This window comes from Pinus tabuliformis, chromosome 4_1, assembly GCF_031772625.1.
Source record: "Pinus tabuliformis cultivar Carrire ecotype Pingquan chromosome 4_1, CPIR1, whole genome shotgun sequence".
NCBI classification, from domain to species: Eukaryota; Viridiplantae; Streptophyta; class Pinopsida; order Pinales; family Pinaceae; genus Pinus; species Pinus tabuliformis.
The window spans coordinates 286351736-286378722 of NC_142303.1; the positions used below are offsets into that span (position 1 = coordinate 286351736).

A 26987-nucleotide genomic window follows, 5' to 3' on the forward strand; every position below is an offset into this window, starting at 1 on the left:
CATTCCAGCTCTGGAGTTTCAACCCAATTTAATATAATCAGTTACTTTCACAAACTCAATAAGAACCAAATCACAGTTTTTTTTTTTTTTTTTTTTTTTTTTTGTGTAAGTCAGCTTGTTCTATTAAAAAAGAGGAAAATATAGTACAAAATGTATGCACTTGCAGATAGAGGGCCACCAGACTGCAGGCCTACCTTCAAAATTGACCAAAAGGGCTAACCATACTACCATAAGAACACCACGCAGAGTGGCATTGTCATAGAGCTTAAAAAAAGACAAACACTTAAACATCTACCTGAGTAAGGTAGTAGATAGACAACAGAAGCAACAAACCAACTAACCAGCATAACAGAAGGGAACATAGAGGACCAGCCGAAATAACAAAGAAACCAGCCTTGGTAGAAACAACCCCTTTACATCTTGAGCACCACATAATTCTTGGAAGTCTCCGAAGCTGGTTCAGACATTGAGATTCCTGCCTGCACAGGCTTGGGATGATGGCCTTGATGATCTCCTGCCGGTTCATCCTTATGATTTTCGGCTTGCCTTGTATCTTGTCCAATAGTATGCCTTAGGAGTTTGATCAACACTGTGAGCTTCTTGGTGATGCTATCGACCTCTTGTTCCAGCACACTAACCTTAAACTCCAGGCTCTCTAAGATTGTGATGTGTTCCTTTGTCTTGGCCTCTGAGATGTGCTGGACTCTTCGCAATTGCTCAGCGTAATTTCCCTGCATGCTCAAGGCTTGAGCAAGTAGTGTTTTCATACGCCAATTCTCTACTTGAGTCCTGAAAAACTGGGTAGCCCGCGTGGTAATAGTTCCGGGGTCCTAAAGCCAATCCACTTCTTTTTCTATGTCCTGCTCCGACAACTTCTTTTCTTCCTCATGGACCATGGCTTCCAGGTCAATGATCTTATGCTTGTTCTTTTGCGAGGTACGCGTTTCATACATTTCTCTAGCGACCTTGAGATCTTTGTTTGCAGAAGCATTGCGACTTCCTTCCCCTGCCATTGTCGTGCCTACTCTCACGGTGTAATTCTGGGTGCTTTCTGCAGAATGGGTGGGCTCTGGTCTACTACACGATAAAACAATGCTTTTTCCTTTGTCTTTGGTGGATGTTAAATAGAGGTTGCCTGGGATGTTACCGGTTGAAGACCGCCTGTCTCTTTGCAACTTGCATGTCCTATCATAATAACTTCTGCGTGATGTTGAATTGTTTGTGTAGTGGCTCATATTCTTTCCCTTACGGTCACCTTTTCTCTCCTGCTCCAGTTCCTGCCAAGTGTCCCCCTCCTTGATCTGGCCTCGGCGGTGCATATCCTTACTTATCATATCTGATACTATATCCTCTTTCCTTTGCTCGCGCCATAATTGCATCGAACTCGCGTGTCCTTCTTTACCCTGCCAAACTTTAATGGTATCTGGAGTGCGAGCATGTCTCATCATAGTGTGACGTGGTTATGTTCTTCCTCCCCCTCATTCTCAATTGTCGTCACCCAGGTCTTGCCTGGAGAGCTGGGTGCACTTTTCTTTTAATTCCGGGCAGTCTACATTCTGCCAGCAGCTATCCCACATGTTGTTTGGGTGCTCGATTCCATAGTTCGCCAGGTGGTCCAAAACCATATTAGATTTCCATCGCACGGCCTGAAAAATCAGACCTTTCATTTCTCCCAGCATTCCCGCGACGTTGTCTGTAACCTTGGAAAGTCTCCAATTTTTAGTAACCTTACTTGCTTTCACTCTCCCGTAGAGCTTCCTTGTCATTGTTATTGCAAACTCTGAGTCTCCCTCAACCACCGCGGTGCCACCTTGAGTATCTCTGAGAATTCCGAGTCCTTGTTCCATGGCAACAAACTCCATCTTGTTATTAGTCCCTTCCCCCAAGGCTTTACTATAGATGTGAAGGATTTCCCCTGCATAGTTCCTTATGATGCCTCCGATGCTCGCCAAGCCTGGATTGCCTCTGGAGGCTCCGTCAAAATTCAGCTTAAGAAAGCCTGCAGGAGGACGCTTCCAGCCCATTGACGCGGTACTTGGATTCTGGTGGCAATTCGTGGTGCCCATACTTCGGCCGTTATCCAATTTGAAGGTTTTTAAAATGTGTAAGTCTCTAGCCGAAGCTTGGTTATCTGTTTTTGCTCTGCACTTGACCAGAATTAATTGTCTTATATTTTGTGTTATAGTGTCTAGCAAATGCTCTATGTCTCTATATTCATTCTCAAAGATTCTTCTATTCCGTTCCTTCCATATGGTCCATGTTATAAATCCCAACAAGGTTTTCCATATGCTGTTAATTCTTATATTATTTGAGTACCCGCTTTGCTAATTCATGATGGTGTCCTGGATGGAGTCCCTGGTTCTATCTGTATTTTGCATGATGTTTTCCTCCCAATTCCACAGGTGACAAGCCCAGTCACAAGTGTTGAAAAGATAGTTCATTGTTTCTTCAGCTGAATTGCACATGGGGCATCTAGATGGGCCATTAAACCCTTTTTTGCGATGATTCTCCCAAGTGAGAGTTTTCCTTCACATCAGGAGCCATAGGAATGTTTTAATGTTAGTCCAAAACAGAGTATCCCAGAACTTATTACTCCATTGAATCACCTCCATTTGCTTTGTATTCTCGAGACGCTCCCTGGCTTCCTTGAGCATAAAATTACCACTCCCTTTCATGCCCCATCTTAGCTGATCATTTTCTTCAGCTTTTCTTATCTTCCTTTTGTTTAGTTGGTCGAGAAAATTTCTTATATCATTGTTTTCCTGATTGAGCTTTCCTTGTCATTGATCAACCACTCTCTCCATTCTTGGTCCCTGTTGCTATGATTCCAGTATTGATGGACAGTGTATCTGCCCCTGTCCTGGCACTGTCTCTAAAGGCCTGCTAACTCTGGTCTTTCAAGCTTTGGGAGTTGCTGCCAAGCATCTTCCCAGAATAAGGTTGTTTCCCCATTTTGGATTTCCCAAAAGCTGTGATCCTGCACAATGTCACGATTCCTTCCTGCTAAATTCCATATAGGAGACCCTTCAGGAACCTCCTGCAGCCTTATTAATTCATGAATGTTGCACTCTGGGGTATATTTTTCCTTCCAGTGTCTGGCCCATGGAAGATTGGGTTCCTTCAACCATCTTCACCAGAGCTTGGATCCACAGGTCATGTTGATAGCGGAGGGATCCATAAGATTTAAGCCCCCTAATTCTTTTGATTTGCAAAGTTTGTTCCAGGCAACAAGCACCCATTTCGTTTTTTCCGCATTGCCATTCCTGACAAAGGATCTCTCGATTGCTCTAATCTGCAGTAGGATTCCTTTAGGGGCAGGGATAATAGAGAGCAGGTACTGCGGAATGGCCTGCAATACTGCTTTGGTGAGGACTAATCTTCTAGCAAAATTAAGGGCTCTGTGGGTCTAGTGCTGACATCTCTTCTTCATTTTGGCTAGGATTTTCTCCCAGTGTATCTTTTTCCAGGGTTTGTCCGTCAGAGGGGCCCTCAGATACTTAGAGGGTAGGCTACCTCTTCGAAAGCCTAGAATACTAGATAGATGCTTCTGAATGGCTAAATGAGTATTGAAGAAAAAAATAGTGGATTTTCAAATATTGATTTCCATACCTGAAGCCTTACTGAAGAGATTTAGTATTTTCTTGAAATCCATGGCTTCTTTCACAGTTGGCGTCCCATGCAGCATTGTGTCATCCACAAATTGTTGGTGCATTGTCGCTGGTATGGGATGAAGGGGTTATAGTCCTTTGATTTTTCCCTCATTCTTTGCTTTGCTGATGAGTCTGCTCAGACCTTCCATAAGGATAACAAAAAGGAAAGGTGACAGAGGGTCTCCTTGCCTGATTCCTCAGGAGGGAGAGAAAGGGTCGGAGGGGGAGCCATTGACAAGGATGGAAAACTTAGTGGATTTAATCAGGGAAAGAATCCATTTAGTCCACTGCTTATTAAAGCCAAAAAATTCAATATGGCCTCAAGGTAGTTCCAGTTGACCTTATCATAGGCATTAGAAAGATCAAGCTGCATCAACATCCCTGCTATTTTCATGGCCTGAAGAGTGTGAACCATTTCCTGGGCTGGTAGAATATTATCCAAAATCTGTCTTCCTTCAACATACCACGAATTCTCTTCTGAAATGAGGCCAGGAAGAATGGACTTCAATCTGTTAGCTATAACTTTAGATATGATTTTATATATTACATTACATAGGGCTGTAGGTCTAAATTTCTCTGGGGAGTTGGCCTATTCTACCTTGGGAATTAGAGGGAGGAAGGTTGAATTTAGCGATTTAAGGATAGAATAGGAGCATCTGGAATCTTCTACTACTTACCATATTTCAGCCTTAACAAAGCTCCAACGGGTTTTATAAAAATTGATGGTGAAACCATCAGGCCCAGGTGCCTTGTCATTCAGCATACTTCTAACTGCTTCTTCCACCTCCTCCAATGCGATTTCCCTGATAAGAGCTAGGTTTTGCTCATTCGTAATAATTTTAGGAATAGCCTAAGTTAGTTCCTCAATAGCTTCCATCTTGTCTCCTTGCAGCTCCTGGGCTATATGATTGAAGTGCCTTGTGAGCAGTGTTGTTACTTCTTGGTGACTTTTTAAAGTTTCCCCCTTTTCATTGTTGAGACAGAGTATTTTATTTGCCCCTCTGTAGTCTAGCGCAGACCTATGGAAGAACTTGGTGTTCTGTTCCCCCTCCTTTAGCCATTGTATCCTGGATTTTTGTTTCCATAAGGTCTCTTCCTGTTGACAGTGTGCTTGCCACTGTTGCAATAGGACTTTTTCCTATTCTGCTGAGTCCTCATTGTTGTGCCCATTAGCCCATTCTTTGTGAATCTATTCTAACTTTCCCTCTATGATGGTTTTCTCCTTAAAAATGTTCCCAAACTCTGTTGTATTCCATTATTTTATTTTGTTTTTGATGTATCTTAATTTTCTTTGAAGTTTAAACATTCTGGTTCCTCTGATGTCCATTGGTTCGTGCCACCATTTCTCCACCAGTCGAATGAAATTAGGGTGATTCAACCAGAGCTTCTCAAATCTGAAAGGCTTGTTTCTGGGGGTTCCTTGGATGGCCGCTACCAAAGAGATTGGCCAATGATCCGATCCTCCTCTAGGAAGGATGTCGGATTCCACTATTATTCCTTCAAGTATAATGCTTTCAGAAATAAGAAATCTATCTAAGTGAGAGGCTATCTGCTTCTCTCCTCCTCTCCTATTATTCCAAGTGAAAGTTCCACTTTTTTGCTAGATGTCCACTGGTTTGGAAGAATCAATGAATTTAGCGAAGAGCTTAGCATCCTTATTGAGTTTTCTAATCCCTCCTTTCTTCTCCAAAAGAGAGGTTATCATATTAAAATCCCCCCCCATGATGATTTTCAAGTTGGGATATTTGAGCTTTAGACTTAAAAGAGAGCGGAGAAAAGAGAATTTATCTTTTAGCTTTTAAGGTCCATAAAAATTTGTGCATAAGTTTCAGAATTACCTATAAATTGAGTTTCCATGGCTATGAATGATCTTGTAGCTTCCGTCGAGAGGATGTTTATCACTCAGGAGTCCCAAAGAGTTACTAAACCCGCTTCCCAACCTTGACTGGCGACTTCCATATATTCTATGTATTTACCAAGCCTTTTGTTGATATTCCCCATGTTGTTGTTAGCACACTTGGTTTCCTGTATGAACATGATATCCGGTTTCTCTTTTTGGAATTTTCTCTTTAGAAGTCTTTGTTTCGCTTGGCTATTCAGCCCTCTTGCATTCCACGATATAACTTTCATTTTTAACTAGACAGATTATTGGTAAGACGGGAAGGCATTCAGAGCCTTCATCTTGCCAGAGTTTAACATTAAAATACCTAGTTCTTGTAATACTTCACCATTTGTTCTTTGGCCTCTCTTCCTTCTTTGTTTCGAGCTAGCTGAATTGCATAAAAGGCTCTTTGAATAGCTACCTGTTCCCTTTTCCATGCCCAACTTCCTATTTTACCTATCCAACTTCGCCTTCTGCCTTGCAATGAATATATTATTGATATTTCTAATCTCTTCCTCCAGAATATTTTCTATTCCTTGGGTTTTCCAGATTTCTGCCATGACTAGTAAGTTCACTCCTTCCTGCCCTAGAACCTCATTTAGCTCCATCTCCTCACTACCACCATCACTGGTAAGCATATATGCATCTTCATTTGGCTCTTCTATTGGCTCCTGCATTTGAACTACTATCCTGAGGGGATGTTCCTCCCTTTCTTTGGTTTCATGATCTGCCAGTCCCTTCACTATTATTTGATTCCTTATTTTGTTCTTCTGAATCTGTATCTGTCTCTAAGATTCCAAAGGCGTTGCTGGTGTTGCCTTATGCTACCCCTGTTCTTTTCCTTCTTTCTCTGTTAGCCCTTTGTCTTTCTTTTGGCTTTATCAAGGCATCCCTGCCCTTTACTGTTTGCTCTCGCTTAGGTTCTTCCCCTGTTTTGTTTAATGGGCATTATCTTACTAAATTGTCATGTTCGTGACATTTTCTGCAGCGAAAGGGGATTTGCTCATAGTCAATGGCTTGGAAATAGTCTTCATCCCTATACTCCAGCCACAATCCTTCATGTAAATCTCCTGATACATCCATCTCCACACAAATTCTTGCGCAGGAAGTGTATTTTCTTTGCATCATTGCTTCTTAGGCTTTGATGAAAGTTCCTAGTTGATCCCCTATTTGCTTTAATGTCGCCAAGCCCCAATAGTCCACTGGAAGTGAGAAAAGACGAACCCACACTGGGACCTATGTGAATGTCTCTTTTTCTGGCACGAAGTTGGGTTTCCAGGGCCTCACGTAGAGACCCACTGAAGCGAAGAAGCAAGGACCCCCATCAAATACTCTGTCCTTATCCTCTAAATTCGTAAAAACAACAGTGAAAAAACCTTTTTCTCTTAAGTGCAGTTTGAAATCACCTTTGGGTTTCCATTGCTGCCTGATCCACTGACATAACGCTCTTTCAGTTGGCCACAGTCCCATGAACTTTCATATTACTGCATGTTCCGACATATGGTCTCTATAGGCTTGTATCTCTGGATCTGTGATCACCACTCTTAGGGTTTCTGATTTTTTTGGTTTGCATGCTCCTCTTGTTGCTTTGTTATTGTTGGGGTTTGGTGCAGTTTCTTCCTTCTCTTCATCTCTTGATTGATTCCCTTCCTCTCGTTCCCCTCCTTCCTCTATTTGTTTCTCTTTATGGGCTATGTGTATTTGCCCTGTCATCCTTCTTTTTGTTGTCCTCCTTTCCATTGCTTTATTTTTCTTTCATTTTTGGGTTACTGTTTGTTTCTTTGTGCGCCCTTTGTTTCTTCTCTTTGCCTGTTTCACTATCTTGCTTAAGCTTTCCATATCCTGTTATCTTTACTCCCTCCTGCACTACTTGTTTTTGCATAACTATTTGTTTAAAGGATGGGGTCCCAATGGACCCCCCATTTACCATTTTTCGGGTCAGTCCTTGTCCTCTTCTGAGCAGTTCCACTGTTCTAACCCTGTGTGCGTCCAAAACTAATTCTGGTTCTATAGGTTTGAAGCGCTAAACCCTAAACCTCAAACCAGCCACGACCTCCTATGCTAATCCTTGAGATAAAAGAGGAATGGAATGAAACAACCAAATCACAGTTGTTAATTTGACTAAACTCAAAAAATAAAAAAATAATAAGGGATGCCTGTCCGTATAAATAAAAGGTCTCATGTTAATGTTAGATCTAAGACTTTTGTGATCCACAGTGTAGAATAGATGTCTTTCCGATTAATAACATAATTAGAATTTTGTCTAACCAATGAATGTAATGTCATGTTACTATCTCATTGAAACGTAATTTTGATGGTTGTACAAATAAAAGGTCTCATGTTAGATCTAAGAGTTTTTTGATCCACAGTGTGGAACAGATGCCTTTTCGATTAATCACATAATTAGAATTTGGTCAGACCAACTATTGTGATGTCATGTTACTATCTGATTCAAATGCAATTTTGATGGCCGTACAAATAAAAGGTCTCATGTTAGATCTAAGACTTTTGCAATCCATAGTGTGGAATAGATGTATTTCTGATTAATAACATAATTAGAATTTGGTCGATGTTTCGAACTAACTAATGTGATGTCATGCTACTATCTGATTCAAGTGCAAAATCACATAATTAGAATTTGGTCGATGTTTTGAAACAACTAATGTGATGTCATGTTACTATGTGTTTCAAATGCAATTTTGATGGCCGTACGAATAAAAGGTCTCATGTTAGATCTAAGACTTTTGTGATCCATAGTGTGAAATAGATGTCTTTCTGATTAATCACATAATTATAATTTGATCGATGTTTTGAACCAACTAATGTGATGCCATGTTACTACGTCATGAAAATGCAATTTTAAAAATAAAACGCTATTAATAAACTCAAAATTTCATCTTCAACGAGTTCAATTGTGAATTCTATTACCTATAAGATTAGTCTTAGTCTGTGGACGCTCTTCTGAATTCATTTTGGAAATTGGACTCCACTGGAAAATGTGTTTGACCCTGTGGGCAAAGCTTAAACGAATGAGAAAATGTACGCACATCGATATTGAAGTGCACCCCTAACATACTATTTAAGAACAATAAGGTTGTCTAGTGTATTGCAATTCAGTGTGTGAGGTTTTTGAGAAGGAAATGCTTCATATTTTCTGTATAGATTTGCCTTCGATTTTGTTTGAGGGTTGTTATTTTGTAAACGAATTGGAGTAGAGTGGTATTGGAGGCGGTGAAGCAGTATTCTACAATGGTTTCCTGGCAATCTCATGGGTGTCGTTGTCATTAGTGTTTTGTCTGTGTCAAGAACTGGTGGTGGGATCTGCCAGAGATAGACGCTAGACATTCATTTTTTGAGTTGACGGAAACTCAAAACCGACCGCCTTTCATACGAGCAAGCAATGGTACAGATCGACCGTTGCAGTTGCTATCAAGGCCACCATCAAAACGAAAGTGGGCACTTCTAAGGATGAAAACCATGATGAAGCTGCATTGCTGCTTCATGTTTATAACATTGTGTTGCATGGATTCTCGGCAAGGCTAATAGAAGAGGAGGTCGCTCAAATGAAGAAAACACCAGGCGTTCTCGCCATGTTCCAAGATCGTGCACACCAGCTGCAGACGACATGGTACCCTTACTTCCTCGGTCTCGCCACGCCTAACGGAAGTGGCCTATGGGAGTTGTCCGATTATGACTTTGATGTGGTCATCGATTTTCTAGACTCCGGCATATGGCTGGAATGGCAGAGCTTTAGCGATCAGGGCATGGGGCCCATTCCCAAGCACTGAAAAGGTGAGTGTGAAAGCGGGGTCAATTTCCCCAACATTCTCTGCAATCGGAAGCTGGTGGGGGCGCGATTTTTCTCTAAGGGCTATGAAACCGTCTTTGGTCCCATGAACGAAACTCTGGAGTCGCGTTCGCCAAGGGATTCGGATGGTCATGGCACGCACACTGCCTCCACGGTCGCAGGTGGATACGTTCCGGGAGGTAACATGATGGGTTACGCATAGGGTATTGCCAGAAGTATTACGCCTAAGGCACGTATTGTTGTGTACAAGGTTTGTTGGTCTAAAGGCTGCTTTGAGTCAGACATATTGTCTGCTCTGGACAAGGCTGTAGACGATGGAGTGAACGTTCTTTCTCTGTCGATCAGAGGATCCAGTTCTGCGCTTCCTTTTGATCTAGATGCCATTGCCGCTGGCACTTCAAGGTGTTGAAGCATGGGGTGTTCGTTTCTGCGTCAGCGAGAAACGACGGCCCCAACGCTTCAACGGTGTCAAGCGTGGCCCCTTGGCTCACCACAATGGGGGCCGACACTATGGATCGTGACTTCCCCGTCAATGTATGCCTTCGCAATGGTGTGGTCATACATGGCGCATCGTTGTGCAGTGGAAAAGGATTGAACCCGCAAATTCCAGTTCCTATTTTCGATGTCAGGGATGCTTTTCAAGCGGGCAGCAACAAATTTTCGGCTACTGTATGCAAGGAGGGGTCGTTGGATCCCAACGTTGTCAGAGGCAAGATCGTGTTGTGTGAGCGTGGGGATAATCCGAGGGTGGCCAAGGGGGTTGTGGTCCAGCAAGCCGGAGGTGTGGGAATGATACTTGCTAACACCCCATCTGATGGCCAAGGGCTCATTGTCGATGCCCATCTACTCCCCGCCATTACAGGGGGCAGCGCTAGTGCGGATTCCATCTGCAGATACATGCAGTCAACCAAAAATGCAATGGCCACCACAATTTTTCATGGTACCCAATTGGATGTCAAGCCAGCTCCCATTGTAGCTTCCTTTTCCAGCAAGGGCCCAACATGGTAACAATTGAACTTCTCAAACCTGATGTTATAGCCCCCGGTGCGAACATTCTGGCTGCTTGGACCGACGCAGTGGGCCCTACCGGCCTCCCATTTGATAGCAGGCAAACAGAGTTCAACATAATATCTGGGACCTCCATGTCATGCCCTCACCTAAGCGGGGTCGCGGCGTTGTTGAAAGGAGCGCATCCCGACTGGAGCCCCACCACCATCAGATCTGCTATCATGACCACTGCTTACACTTACGACAATATGAATAAACTAGACATGTCGATGGTTGATGAAGCCACCAGAAACGCTTCCACACCTTTTGATTTCGGCACAAGTCATGTGGATCCCCAGAGAGCTATGGATCCGAGGCTCATTTACGATCTGGGCGTCAATGACTATGTGATTTTTCTATGCAGTCTTGCTTATTCTCTAGACTCCATCAAGGTTCTCAATCGTACAAATGTTACTTGTCCTGCTCAAGGAGGTCAGTCTGGGAATTTCAATTATCCATCATTTTCTACTTTTTTTCGTGTTATGCTTATTAACACCCAGGTTGTTCCCTATGACTCCCAAGGGAATACGGCCGGGGTAACCACTAACCAGTCTTTGGATTTCAGCTTCTAGCCAAACTGTAATCAGAGAGGGCTCTCTCTTTATAATTTGTCTCTGTTCTGATAGTATTTTTAGGCTAGCTATGATGTTCAAACTTTTGTTTTTGTGTTTGGTTGGAGAATAACAATGTAAACTTTGAAACGGGAACTGATACTGTTACCCGTTTTGTAGAGGTGGCAAAAAAATGACCCGATTTTCAAAAGTGTTGATGCAGAATACACATGTTTTTTTAAGAACATGCTTTTTGGAACTTTAATTTTTTTCATGTGCATTAAGTGGGTGAGGCTCGGTGAATGGTAGTGATTTTCATCCTGATTTTAAAAAGTGTGTATTCTGCATCACACCCTTTTTTTAAAAGACCTATTTTTTGACTTTAAATTTTCTAGTGTGTGAAATGTAAAAAATTATTTTCTAAATTTGATAGTTTTTGAAGTCGTCATTGTATTCATATTTTCTTGTTCTCTATCTTAATTTTTTTTTTTTTTAGTGGGCTTTTTATTGTTTTGCGTTTTTAAATTATAAAGTCGATAGTTTGAATTTTAGATAATCTACATATTTAGACATCTTTTCAACCCCCTTAATTAATTTTTCAATCCACATGAAATAATTGTTTCTAAAAAACAACATTTTTTAACAATGGACATAAAAAATAACCATTTTTAACATAAATATAACAAAAAAACTAAACGTTTTGATAATTTTTTGCTAGAATTAACATGTCAAAATCACAATTTTTATACAAAAATATTAACTAAAAATGGTCAAATAATAGTTTTTTTTATGAATTTCATGTCAAAAAGATAATAATAACTATTTTTTTTTCAAAAAAAAATGATTAACTTAAAAATCAATGCAAAAATCACATATTACCAATATTGAACGTATAACAACCCTAATTGAGTGTTTATTCTTCTCATAAAATGTCAAAGTCAAAACATTGCAAAGCTTGAGTTACAAGCATAACTTAAATTTAATCAAGAATGTCACGTAATCCAAACTCTTCGTCCTCTAGAGTTTCATCATTGTCCTCTTCCACAATATTTTCTGTTTCATTTTGCTCATTTTGCTCATTTTCCTCTTCTAATGGGTCTTTCATGTCTGCAAATCCCCCAATATGTGTCTTTCCATACATTCCATGTAATGGTGGTTGGGGTTCCTTTGCCTTTTTTGCCACACGTGATTCACTAAAGTCCCCTTTCTTCAACCCAATTTCTTGCATTGCATCTGGAAGAAATTGAAGAGCATTAATTCTTTGCTGAATGAAATTGCATTGTAATGGATCTTTCTCAATTGCAATGCAATTTCTTCCTTTTTGAAGGCAGCATGCTAGTGTTGTACCTAATTATCAAGCACAAAAAAATAATGAAGTAAATTAGTACAATGACATATTAATTAAAAAAAAGAACATATTGAAATTCAATTCCATGTGGCAAAACGTACCTGAGCCAGAAAATAAATCCAGAACCCAATCTCCTTCATTTGAACATATGTCTATAAGATAGTTAATCAATAATTGTGGTTTCTGATAAATGTTAACTATCTCTCCTTTCATTTCTTTGTCTTCATATGTTAGTTTTCTCACAACAGCATCATAAGTCAGTATTTGGCTATGACTCTTTTTGTCCACCCGATTAAAAATCATAGACATATGGCTATCATCTTTTACCCAACTATCAATATGAATGAACTCACAGTCATTTATAAATTGTTGATCTTCATTGTCAAGAAGATTTGACTTTTGCGTGTAACATAAAATAGTAAAAGTTCAATTAACTTGTACATAAATTAATTTTTCAACATTAATCAAATATACCTTTAAACATCTTACCATGTAAGCTGCATCCTTGAATTTGTTTTCCCCTTGAAGCTTGACAATAACATTGCCAACTGTGTGTCTAAATGAAATGTCACAAATCTCCATAATGGTGATGACGTCACTTCCTTAAATCCCGCCACCACTTTATTAAAAGCTTGATAAGTATAAGGGTCATTATCATAGCAAATGTTTGGAATATTGAAACCATGGGGAATATCTGCAATAACGAGGGCATAATCCCTTTTTGGTATGAGTTTCGCAATGTCTTCACAGTCGCCTTGTATTACTTGATATTGAATAGTGTCTAGCCCATTCCAAATGAAATGATTAAGAGTTGGATCAAGTTCAACATTCTTAATACGTTGCTTTCTCAGTCTTTCAATCTTTATTTTTTCAATAAAAGTCTTGAAACTGTCTGGTGCTCCATTATCTTCTTTCTTCATCTTTTACCAAACAAACAAATGTATGTGTAAGTTTTAATTTAAATTAAAAATAGTACACAGATGATTAAAACTGAATGTATAAATCAAGTTACCTTTTTAAATGCAAGATAAAAAGCTTTCAATGTTGATGTAGAACTTGAATCTGGATAGTTGCGTACAACATCATCCCAACTATCTTCATTCAACAATTTAACCATTTGTTCCTGAATTTTCATGTAAACTTTGTGACTGCATAGATAAAGTAAGAAAAAGTTAATATACTGATATGTATAACAAATACTACCAATAACAACATGTTTTAGTTAAAAGATAACTATAATCCTGGAAATAAGTAAAAATAATTCAGCAAACTTACTTTTGAAATTCTTCAGACATTTCTTCCAATGATAATTCCCCCGACTTCACACGAGATAATATTGTTTTGACAATTTTTTCATCTTTCACTCCTTGCATCGCCCTCCAAGGCGTGATGGTCATATCGTCTGGAAGTTGCTTCAGTTCAGGCGCTGATTTATTGTTGCTACATATCAATGGCTTAGACTTTCTGACCTTCTGGTTTTTAATGCCAATGTCTTCCCACATGCTAAAAATGTCATCAATCAAATTCCAAATATCTCCAGTTCTAAATGCCAATTGGAAAATGTTATCAACACCTCTGAATAAATCGCTAGATCTGTTGTCTTTTCCATTTTTTGAATTGCCTTTATCTTCAATTTGATAGCCTATTTCCATACAACATTCCTTTCGGAAATCTGTAGTAATATTGATCTTATCCCCACCACATTTTTCTAGGAATTCACTATGAATAAATCTAACCTTTTGGACCAAAGTCATAGACATCCTATATTCATTATCTGAATTATGATCCCATGCCACTAGCTTTGCTTCTGTTTCATTTAAACCAGCATAAATGATACATTTCATCGTTTCAAAACGTGGGTTATTAGGATATTCCTCCATCAATTGTCTTTGAGCTTCAACAGAATGGTTCCCCCAAGCACATAATAATTGTATTCAAAACATTTTGACTTATCAAATGCTTCTTCGTTGGGAACTTGAAGTGGATCAACAAGAAGCGCATAACTAACCACATGAGCATATGGATTGTACCTCATCAATGTCTTCAAGTTGTGAACATGCAGATGATGCGGCTTTCTGACTTGATATTGGCATTGTCCTTCACTTGCCTTATAGGTTTGTGTCACATTTAACTGAAATGTACGACCACCATCAACTAAGTTTCTCTTTGTCAAATTCTGTCGAATGGCATTTTGTTTTGTTTTGATAATGCCATCACCTAAATCAGCTCCTGGTGTAATGATTTCTCTGCTTCCTTTTGAAGTTTCACTAGGTTCTTGACTGTTGGTAATGACTACTTCAAGATCTTCAACTCTACTTTTTTTCGTCTTAACATTATGAAGAGATCTATTCTTGGCCATTGTTACTTTTGGTCTTTTACGACCTTCCACAATTTCAATGTCATCTTCAGTAATGGCAACATATGCTTCATTGTCAACTTCATCGTCCTCAAAAGTAACTTGTTTACCCTTGCTAGATTTATCCACCAGAGGCCTTTTTTTCTGATTCTTTGGATGTAGTTTTGTAGCATCATCAATTACTACATTTTCCATGTTTTGCATATCTTCCTCTGACACTGAGTAAAAATGGCTGACAACGTTCATGATATCATTCTCTATGTAATGAATGCCTCCCACCATAATTGAACAGCTTTCAACAAAATTCTGCCAAACAAAATATCATATGTTAATATAATCAAAGTTAAAAAATATAGCGAGACATTTTCAAAACGCAAAATAAAAATACAAATAACAATACTTACCGTGTTTTGTGTCATATCATTTACGATTTGTTTACACAACTTTGTAGATACCTCTCTCCTATCATATAATGAATATGATAGTCGGTATTTAATCCTTTCATGTGACTTGGCAGTTTTTGTAAGTACGTAAACAACTTCAGTGTTTGGTACCGAACACATATCTATGACTTTTCCCATCACCTCCAAATTTTCATTATTATTGCGTGTATCAATGTATAGATATATATTCACAGTTGTGCTCTCTCTTTCTTTCACATACCAGGCTCTTGATGGAAATTTCACCTCTTTTGAACTTTTCCAATCTGAGATTAGCTTCTTATCACTTAAAACAGTTGACATATTTGTAGGTATGAGCTCAGGTGGAGTTCGTTCACCAACGTTTTTTGTAGGTATGAGCTCAGGTGGAGTTCGTTCACCAACGTTTTTTGAAGATACACCTTTAAGACTCCTTGCTCCAGAAAGATTCACAGAAATTTTTCTTGATGCCATTTTCCTAAAAAAAAAACACATAAATTAGTAAATAAAAAAATTGTGGGCGGGGCGGGGGGTGGGCTGGGGGGGCGGGGTGGGGGTGGGCTGGGCGGGGTGGCCGGGTGGGCTGGGCGGGGTGGCCGGGTGGGCTGGGCGGGGCGGGCCGGGTGGGCTGGGCGGGGCGGGCGGGTGGTGGGCTGGGCTGGGCGGGGCGGGCCGGGGGCGGGGGGGTGGGGGGGGGCGGGCGGGCCGGGTGGGCTGGGCGGGGTGGGTGGGGGGTTGGGCGGGCGGGCGGGGTGGGCTGGGCGGGGGGGCTTGGGGGGGCGGGCGGGGTGGGTGGGCTGGGCTGGGCGGGGGGCGGGCCGGGTGGGCGGGTGGGCGGGCGGGCCGGGTGGGTGGGCGGGGGGGCGGGCGGGCGGGTGGGCTGGGCGAGGCGGGGGGGGTGGGCTGGGAGGGGCGGGCGGGGTGGGCTGGGCGGGTGGGCTGGGCGGGGCGGGCGGGTGGGCTGGGCGGGGTGGGCGGGGTGGGGTGGGCAGGTGGGCGGGTGGGCTAGGCGGGGCGGGCGGGGTGGGGGGGTGGGCTGGGCGGGGCGGGCGGTCCGGGTGGGCTGGGCGGGGCGGGCGGGTGGGCTGGGCGGGGCGAGCGGGGTGGGCTAGCCCACCCCGCCCGCCCCGCCCAGCCCACCCGCCCACCCGCCCAGCCCACCCGCCCACCCCGCTGGCCCCGCCCAGCCCACCTGGCCCGCCCGCCCCGCCCAGCCCACCCACCCCGCCCGCCCGCCCAGCCCACCGCCCACCCCGCCCGCCCCGCCCAGCCCACCCGGCCCGCCCGCCCCGCCCAGCCCACCCGCCCCCCACCCCGCCCGCCCCGCCCAGCCCACCCGCCCGCCCCGCCCGCCCCACCCAGCCCACCGGCCCGCCCAGCCCACCCGCCCCCCCGCCCAGCCCACCCGCCCACCCACCCACCCCACCCGCCTACCCCGCCCAGCCGCCCGCCCGCCCAGCCCACCCGCCCACCCGCCCACCCACCCCGTCCGCCCCGCCCAGCCCACCCAGCCCGCCCGCCCCGCCCAGCCCACCCGCCCACCCCGCCCAGCCTACCCCGCCCAGCCCACCCGCCCACCCCGCCCAGCCCACCCGCCCACCCACCCAGCCTACCCCGCCCGCCCCACCCACCCGGCCCCGCCCAGCCCACCCGCCCACCCCGCCCCGCCCAACCCACCCGCCCGCCCCGCCCCGCCCAGCCCACCCGCCCACCCCGCCCAGCCCACCCCGCCCACCCGCCCAGCCCACCCCGCTGCACAGGGCCACCCCCGGGCCGCCCCGCCCCGCCCGAGGGCGGAGCGTCGATTCCGGGAATCGACGCTCCACCCGAGGGCGGGACGGGGCGGCCCGGGGGTGGCCTGTGCGGGCGGGGTGGGCGGGTGGGCTGGGCGGGGCGGGCGGGGGGTGGTCTGGCCGGGTGGGCTGGGCGGGTGGGCGGGTGGGCTGGGCGGGGCGGGCCGGGTGGGTTGGGCGGGGTGGGCGGGGCGGGGCGGGTGGGCTGGGGGGTGGGCGGGGTGGGCGGGGCGGGGTGGGCTGGGCAGGGCGGGCTGGGCCGGGGTGGGCTGGGCGGGGTGGGCTGGGCGGGGGGCGGGCGGGGTGGGGCTGGGCCGGTGGGCCGGGTGGGCTGGGCGGGGGGGGGTGGGCTGGGCGAGGGGGGGGTGGGCTGGGTGGGGTGGGCGGGTGGGCGGGGTGGGCTAGGCGGGGTGGGCGGGTGGGCAGGGTGGGCTGGGCGGGGGGGCGGGTGGGCGGGGTGGGCTGGGCGGGGTGGGGGGGTGGGTGAGGGGAGGGGGATGGGGGAGGGGGGAGGGGCGGGAGGGGGAGAGGGGGATGGGGAGGGGGGGGGGGGGGGAGGGGGGGGGGGGGGGGGGAGGGGGAGGGGGGAGGGGGGATGGCCGGGCGGGGGGGGAGGGAGGGGGATGGGGAGGGGGGAGCGCTGGGCGGGGTGGGCGGGGTGGGTGAGGGGGAGGGGGAGGGGAGGGGGGAGGGGCGGGGAGAGCGGGATAGGGGATGGGGAGGGGGGGAGGGGGCGGGGGTGCGGCAGCCCGGGTGGGGGGTGGAGGGGGCGGCCCGAGGGGGGGAGAGGGTGGGGCGGCCCAGTGGGAGGGAGAGGGTGGGGCGGCCCGGGGGTCGGAGGGGCAGGGGTGGGGGGGTGTGCGGGGTGGGGGGAGGGGGGTCGGGGCGGCCCGTGGGGCCGGAGGGGGAGGGGGGTGTGGCGGCCCGGGCGGGGGACCTAGGGGTCGGCCCGGTGCCGGGTGGGCCCGGGGTGGAGTGTGGGATGGGCAGGGGGCCGGGGTGCGGCGGGGTTGGAAATTTTTTTTGGCCGGGGTGGGGGCGGGTGCCGGGTGGGGTTGGAAATTTTTTTTTTTTTAAATTAAAAAATGGGGGGGGGGGGAGGGAGTTAGGGGGGCAGGGGTTGGAGAAGGGGGGAGGTGTGGCGGGCGGGGTGGGGTAAATAGCAAGATTAGGCTAGACAGTTACTGATTCACCATGTGGTATAAAAAAAAAAAATTGGCTTGGAAAATTTTTTAATTTAAAAAAAAATATATTTTTCATTAACGTAATTTAATATGAAAATTTCGAAAAAATAATTGTACTTGCCTTTCAATTGCGATAATTCGTCGTTGTATATATTGTTGATAGCAATATCGCTGCTCCACAAATTCACGAGTCTTTCAAGGAATTTCAGAAAACCTAGATGTGAGGCGAGTAATAGTGATAGCGAAATTTATTATATAAGTGAAATTACGAAGATGTTTTTCCATACGATTAATGTGGGATAATTTGTTTTACATTATTATAGAGAGAATATTGTAGAGTTGTTTTACAACGGATTGAATGTGGGATTAATATGTTTGAGAATATATTATAAAAATTAGAAAAAAAAGAAATTGTTAAGTAAATATGATATACTTTAACTATTAGAATAATTAATGTACAAGTTGTGATTTACAATTTGAATTTTAGTGATTTATTTCATAAAAATAAATTAGTTTATGTTTTTCAATCAATTGTAGAATAAAATAATAAAGGTAAATAAATCTAACAAACTTTTGGAGGGAAATATTTTCGCGAAAATTTTTGGAGGGAAATATTTTCGCGAAAATTTTTGGAGGGAAATATTTTCGCGAAAATTTTTGGAGGGAATAACTTTGGAGGGAATATTTCATTCTTTAAGCTATATAATACTCTCAGGAGACTCCATTTGTGTCATTCAACATTTTCTATTTGAAAGTGATGGATTGCTCTGATGGTGAAGTTTCGGTTTATACACCATCAACATCTTCATCGCGTAACAACTCTATTCATATTGATGAATATAGTGGGAATCCTTCCACTATGAATAGAAAGTCAATTCTTCCACTTAGTCCCGATTCTAAGGACTACGAGAGCAACACTGATGAAAGAGGGGATGGAGAATTTAAAGAGTCACAGATTCCACTTAGTCCAAATTCTAAGGACTATGAAAGCAGCGGTGATGAGGAGCATGATGGTGAAGTTCAAAAGAATGGGGTGTCACAATGTCCACTTAGTCCTAATTCTGAGGACTATGAGAGTAGCAGTTTTGAAGAATGTGATGGTGAAGTTCAAAAGAATGGAGGGTCACGATGTCCACTTAGTCCTAATTCTGAAGACTATGAGAGCAGCAGTTTTGAGGTGCATGATGGAAAATTTCAAAATAATGGAGTGTCAAAGTGTCCACTTAGTCCTAATTCTAAGGACTATGAGAGCAGCAGTGATGATGAGCATGATGATGAATTTCAAAAGTATGGATTGTCACAGTGTCTAGTTAGTCCTGATTCTAAGGACTATGAGAGCAGTGGTGATGAAGCGCGGGATGATAATTTTCAAAAGATTGGAGTATCACAATGTCCTCTTAGTCCTAATTCTATGGACTATGAGAGCAGCGGTGATGAAGCGCGGGATGATGATTTTCAAAAGATTGGAGTATCACAATGTCCTCTTACTCCTAATTCTAAGGACTATGAGAGCAGCGGTGATGAAGCGCGGGATGATGATTTTCAAAAGATTGGATTATCACAATGTCCTCTTAGTCCTAATTCTAAGGACTATGAGAGCAGCGGTGATGAAGCACGGGATGATGATTTTCAAAAGATTGGAGTATCACAATGTCCTCTTAGTCCTGATTCTAAGGACTATGAGAGCAGCGGTGATGAAGCGCAGGATGATGATTCTCAAAACATTGGAGTATCACAATGTCCTCTTAGTCCTGATTCTAAGGACTATGAGAGCAACAGTGATGAAGAACAGGATGATGCAGTTTGTCCTAATTCTAATCAGTATAAAGGTAGCAGTGACAAAGGACAGGATGTAGCATCTTCAATAAGTAAACAGCCACATTTTCAACATAGTCCTAATTCTATGGACTATGAGAGCAGCACTGACAATGTACATGAGGAAGAATATCCATTAAACATCGAGTCAGATTTTCCATTTAGTCTGAATTCTAAGGACTATGATAGTAGCACTGAAGAAGGGGAAGATGAAGGGTATCCTCTCAGTCAAAATTTGAAAATCAGAGCAGATCATAGTGTGGATGTTCCTCTTAATGATGAAAGTCCTTATAAAAATGAAGATCCAATGATGGAGATGTTGCCAAGAAATATTGTATCAAGGAGTAGGAGTAGACCTTTTCGTATCAATGCAAGCTATTCTAGTTATACAAGGGGTAGAGCAGAATATCTGACGAGAAGAAGTTCTATCAGCGCTCTCATTTCAAGTGAATGTTGCCAAAAAAATTGCTTGAAACGTATGGATTTCACATTTGCATTAGAAAGCAGGAAGAGATATTTGTCAATGAATAAAAGCATGCAAAACTCATATTTAGTTGGCTGCATGCAATCTACATTGTCAGGTTATGATTATCATATTAGGAATTTTTTATTGTGTAGAAAAGCTTTCAAAATGTTTCATTCACTTGGGAATTTTCGTCTCTCGAGAATTCAAGAAAATTTGGAAAAGGATCCCACATTTTATTCAGAAGTACGTTATAAAAGACAGTTTGGGCCATTATCAAATACTGCAATGTCATGGATGAAAGATTTCTTTTCAAAGCATGGAGAGTGTATGCCAAATAGAGAGACAATACATATTCCAGATAATTTTTCAAGACGAGAAATCTACAACTTATACAAAGAATATGCAGAAAGTGCTGAGGGACAGGGCCACTTTATTACATATCAATATTTTGTGAAGCTATGGAAGAAAGAATTCAATAATGTTCGTATTCCTAAGAAGACAAGGATGGGGATTTGCAGTACATGTGCTTCTCTTAAATCAAAAAGGGACAAATGTGAAGGCTCAGAAAGAGGTAAGTGTTCATAACTTTTACTTTTAAAATTGTATAGTCATCAACTATGAAAACATATTTCTTAATGAATTTCTTTTATGTTGTGTAGATTTAATTGTCAAAGAACTTCAGGAGCATCGCGAACAACAAACAAATGAAAGGAAGAAGTTGTACAAGCATCGAAAGAAGTGTTATGATAATCCAAATAAATATTTGGGTTTGATAATTGATGGTATGGACCAGAAGAAAACACTTTTACCACATTTTGTTCGCACACCCAAAAATCTACAAGAGGAAAATTTTATTCAGTTTCACTTGGTCGGTTGTATGGTCTTCAATGGGAAAATGTTGCCAAGGGTGTACTTCACAGCTCCAAATATTCATAATGATGCAAATCTGACCATAACCATAATTCATGATGTCATTTCTCATTGGTCTGGTAATCTTCCTGAAGTTTTGTATCTACAATTGGACAACACTTGCCGTGAAAACAAAAATCAGATTGTTTTTGGGTATCTGAACATGCTTGTTGAATTGAGAATTTTTCAAAAGGTAAAGGTTGGTTTCCTTCTTGTTGGGCACACTCATGACCATATTGATCAGATGTTCAGTCGTTTTTCAGTCACATTGAGGAGGAAGGAAGTTGGGAGCTTGCCATCACTAATTGAATGTATTAAGAAATCATACATGCCAGAGCCTGCTTTTGAAGTGTTGGAAGAAACTGTTGACATGCGAAGGTTTATTCTGGGATCATATGGTGAGGGGAAATGCATTGAACAACTTAATGACATTAGCTTCCAACATCAATTTCGTATCAAAAAAATTGATGGGAAAACACTAATATGGGGCAAGAAGTATTCAACTACTACAGAGTGGGCACCGTCATCAGGATTGCAATTTTTGAAGTTCATTCCAGATCATCCAATATTTGCATCAAAAATATTGTCATTACAATCAGTTGGTGAAGCTCAGAATGCACGTAGACAGAACAGGGCTATAAATTATTCTGATTGCCTGGAAGAAATTAAAAAATGTATTAGATATACATATGAGTACTTTGACATTGCTGATTCAGTTTGGTGGGAGTCGTTTTTCAATAATCAAAGTGATCTCATTTCGACAACAATAAATGAAGATATACCTTTGAAAAATCCATTTATTTGGCCACAAAATGTGTCGAATGAACATGAGGAAGTAAACATTGTTGAACAACAACAATCTCAGGGTATTATTAATTCTTCACAGGCAGAGGAAAGAGAGATGTATATAGGTTCCAGAAGATCTCGTGCACAACGTGAAGCCATGGAAGACCTTTATAGGGGTTCAGTACAGGATATTAAGGAGGGTTGCATGATTGCAGTGCTAGCAGATGGAGATCCCAATGGCTATCCATTTTGGGTTGCTAAAGTTTTAAAGGTCTTTACAGAAAATGAGGATGTTACAGGTGTTGAAGTACATTGGTATGCCACAAATACACACCCATTCAATGGTGTGTATAAGCCAGAGATGGTAGTTGACAAAAAAAATGGTGGAAAAAGAAAAAGAAAGGGTACAAATATAAATCGCCGCCGCACAGACATATTACAATTGAAGGATGTTGACATACTTGTTTATGACTTCAATTTAACAAAGAGAGGAACTCTTCGCTTCAAGATGACAGAGATTCTGAAAAGGTTGTTACCAGAAGGAACAGTGTTGACATGGGACTCTGCTGAAACCAGTCGTAGATCTAGAAGACTTTTGAAACCTGGAATCTTGGGCATGCATGTGGACTCAGATGGGGCACTAGTTGATGACAGAGAAGAATATGGAACATCTTCGTCAGCATCCAGTCACTCATCTGAAGATGTGAATTCTGATGGTGTGCAAGAAAATATGAGTGATTTTGAATAATTGTTTAAGACAGTTTATATAACTGATGTATGCATCGTATCTTCAAATAAAATGGATGTTTTCCATATTTTGTTAAATGAGAAGTTATGAAGCATTTTTATGTTGTTGGATTATGTCTTAAGTATGATAAATCTTATTGTTTAAATATCTACAATGCAATATCAAATTAGAGATATAATGTCTCTTTTATTCAGTGTACAAATAAAGACTTTTGAATTCATTCAGTGAAATAATTTGTTCATAATGTCATGTTTTTTTAGTTTTGTGGTTGAAAACATGTTAAATTTATACTTAAGAAAGAAAAATGATATTCTACCAGAAACATTAATGTGTTTTTCCTTAAAAGTTAACTTTGTTTGAGACATAAAAAATTGGTTTTATTAGCATTGTTTAAAAATTATGAAAATTGACCCTAAAAAAAAAAATCATTATTCCAGTATCAACACTTTTTTTCTGAAGCTATATTTTGCAGGAAAATTTCATAGAAAATTTCGTAGTCGCTGCCATTTTTAAAACAACCGCAAAATTGACACCTAAAAAAAAAACATCGTTCCAGTATACACACTTTTCGTTTTGAGCACTGTTTTTGTGGTTTTTTTGGGGTTTTTGGGCCAGAGTTCTCGTTTTGAGTTTATAGTTCCCGTTTCAAAGTTTACATTGTTGAATGTTTCAGTCAAGATATGTATGCTCTCACCAGAATGTTATATGTCATTGGGCAATGGAGTCAGTGGTCCTTTAGTTGTTTTGAGGTGCTGTGTGATGCTGCAAAGCAAGGTTAGTGTCTGAGGAACAAACGTTCATAAAGTGATTGGGTGGGTTGTATCCAGTTTATGCAAGGCAACCAAGAATCTTACAGTAAACTGCTAGAGAAAGACAGTGAGAATATTGACCTAGAAGCAATTAAGAATTTCTAGGTAACATTCATACATATAGAATTAACAGCTACATGAGCAATTAAGAATTCATGTCCATGGTTAATTCTGAAGACGAACATTTACAGCGGTAAAAATTGAGTACAAGGTGTAGTAAAACAAATCCTGCACTATTCTTTTTCTTTACTGCTAGTTTAGTGTAACATGAATATGATTTGATAAACATAAGAAAGACAAGAACAGAGATTAAGGAAAAAACTTGTTATTTCATCAGACAACATAGGAATTCTGCATCAACACATGAATCATCAGCAAGACACCATCGTTCCAGGAAATCACTGAGCTGATCTAGCTCTTTGTATTAAACAATTCTGAAAGTAAATAGTATACATGCCTCAGAGTGAAAAATTACCAACCCCTTATGCGTTACCAAGGGGAGTATATATACAAAGTTTACATAAGAAAATATCTGAACGGAGAGTAAATGCTTCATTAATAACATGCCAACCGCTGGAGTGTAGTAGCTGAGAAAGTTAATGTTGTAATAACTTTGGTTCCCTTAGCTGTCAAAAATGGTCAGAGCCTGTTGACTTGGTGGCAGTTGGAGTCGGCTGATGATACGTTGTCAAAATTTGCGCATTTCTTTACCTTTTGGGCTAGCCGTCGTAGTCCATGTGCTGAGTCACATTTCAGCTGCTTTTAATGCTGACTTTATCATGTTGTTTGTCTTGTAGTGACCTGGAGCTGGCAGTGACCGAACAGTTGAAGCTACCATGGCAGAATTTGAAGTATTGCTTGCCACCAATCCTCTTTTGGCATTTGATGCCTCCTAATCTTTATCAAGGTCTCATCGGCCTCTGTATATCTGTAGAAATTAGGAGGAGTCTCAAAAAGATGATTCACTTCATTCTCAATAAAGAACAGGCTTTCCAATTTGTCATACAAGCTCTGTCCTTAGGGAGGTCCTGTTTGTTCAAATGTACTGCCAGATGCAGTAATCTGATTCTCAATGTATGTTGCAATTCTGTTGGCAAATTGATCCCGGGAGACTAGTTTTCCTGCACCAGTTAGGAGGCTGGGCAGGCCTTTTGCTTGCAGCACTGCCAACTTGACTTTGAATTCCTCCACATCTGCTGTGATCTCATAACACTTCCTCTCCACAGTTTGTACATAGTTCCTGAGAGTTAGCACCTTCTTGGCAGTGAGGACAGCCTATGTTCTGTTGGGAATGCCTATGGCTGCCAGTTCCTCCTTTTCCTGCCTGTTCAGGAAGTCTATCATTCTGTTGGCCTGTTCTGGTTTGTTTTGCAGCAGTGTTTTGGCCTTATTGATTTCTGTTTGTGCTTGGCCCAACAAGTCCATCTGTTCATGCATTGTTTTTATTGATCTCCATTGTTGGGTGATGGATTGGCCTATTTTGGCCCATAGAATCCTTTTTATGTCGGCCATGGCTGTTTCTAGATTCAGCTCTTTTTCTAAGGCCTTTATCTTGTCCTTGAGGGCCTTTATCTCTCTACCCTGTTCTGCCACAGTTACCTTCGACTTGTCATATTTGGCATCCAGTTCTGCCAATTTTTCCTTGGCCTACTTTATTTCATTGGCCTGGAGCTCCATTTCTTTGATGGCCTTGGTCAATTCCTCTACACTTTTGCTGGCTTTTGGTGCTGTTGTTGTTCCTGCTGCTTCTGCTGTGGGGGCCACTGCTACCCCTGAAGTTGTTGTTGTTGTTGAACTAGTTGGAGGAGCTTGGGAAGTGGATTCTCCCTGTTTATCTTGTAATGCTCCTTCCAGCTCTTTCTCCAAATCCCTGATCCTCTGGTCTTGCTGCATTAAGAGGTCTAATTGGTCATCAACCTGTTTTTGCTTTTGAAGTTCTGCGGTTTGAGGGTGCTCTGTGGGCTGCAGCTTCAACCGTTTCTTTAATGCATTCAGGTCATCATCTTTCTTCTTCATAAGGGCCTTCACACCCTTTGGATCACTAGGATCATGTCCTAGATCAATGATGATTTCCTCAAGAGACTTTATTCTATTGTCTTTGGCCAAGGAGGACATTCTCTCAAAATCCAACTGAGTGTTGGTATTTTTGAGTGATTCATTCAGTTCATGTGCCATGGTGGCCTTCTCCACCAAGGTTGCATAGACCATCTACCCAGTCTATTTATGGAGTTCAATCTGGTCCATTGGATGTATATCTCTGGCTAGGACCTCCACCCTTGTCTTCACAAAATCTGCAGCTGACTTAGGCTGCGGCCCTTTGGGCTTAAAATGGCTGAGGAGCAATTTTTCCTCCTGAATGTCATATACCGACATTAGCCTTTCTTGCTGGGCTGGGGTTGCATCAAGAAAATGTTTATAAACCTCTACCCTCAGTAGATCATTCTGAGCTTTTATTTGTTTGAAGGAAGCCTTAGTGCTCTTGGGCTTCTTGCTCTGCTGGGAAGAGGAGGACACCTCCAAACCAAGTTGCAATCCTTGCTCCTGCTGAAAGGAGCTTGTCCCTGTGTGCTGGCTGCCCTCCCTGTTTTTCCTTGAGCTGTAAAGGAATTCTTCAGTGATGTCTTCCACCTCTGGGGAGTCTAGCCTTTGCCTTTCGGCTTCTGGTTGCTAGGAGGATCCACTAAGAGGAGTGGACTCTTCTCTATCTCTTTTTGTACCCCTTTCCTCATGTGCTGGGGTCTGCAAAATTGGGGCAGTCAATGGCTCAGTTTGAGGTGGTGGTGTTTGCATTATTGGAGCTGCTGGCAGCCCAGTTTGTGGCAGGACAGTTTGCCCTTGCTGCTGTTCTGGTTGCTGCTCTGGTTGCTGCCCTTGTTGGGGCTCTATTTGCTGCCCTGTTTGCTGCTCATTTACAGGGGCAGGCTTTTCTTTCACTGCTTCCTCCTCTGCACCCATTATCCCTTTGCCTTTGTCTGTCACTGGTGCTGATGTGGAAGGTGCCTGTATGACTGGTGCAGTCCTTGTGGCCGAGGTCCCTTCTCCTGCTGAGTGAGGCCATTTGACGGGTACCTGCTGCACAGAGTCTAGGTCAATGGTCTTTTCAAACTCCTTCATATTCTTTAGCATTATCTCTTCTTCAGTTAGCTTTTCTACTAGAGTACCCTGTAGCCATTCTTGCTGGTTGGCATATCTCTCAATGTGTGGGTATTGACAATGCCTATAACCTAGAAGCCTGTATTTGTTTCTTCTGGCAGTAATGAAGCCCTCAGGGTCATAAGGGACCCACCGAAAACTATATGATAGTTTATATTTTTCCTTGAGGATGAGGTCAGCATCTTCCCATCCTTCTTTTTTATTCATGATAAAGGGGCCCAACTGGTGTTTGAACTTGAGGTGGGCCTTCTTTCTGGAGCTGT

At 43.1% G+C, this 26987-nt stretch overlaps 1 pseudogene; it reads left to right on the forward strand.

The window, feature by feature from the left end:
- Positions 1–26987, forward strand: part of LOC149175381 (subtilisin-like protease SBT1.5) — a 126572-nt pseudogene that overhangs the window by 89911 nt on the left and 9674 nt on the right.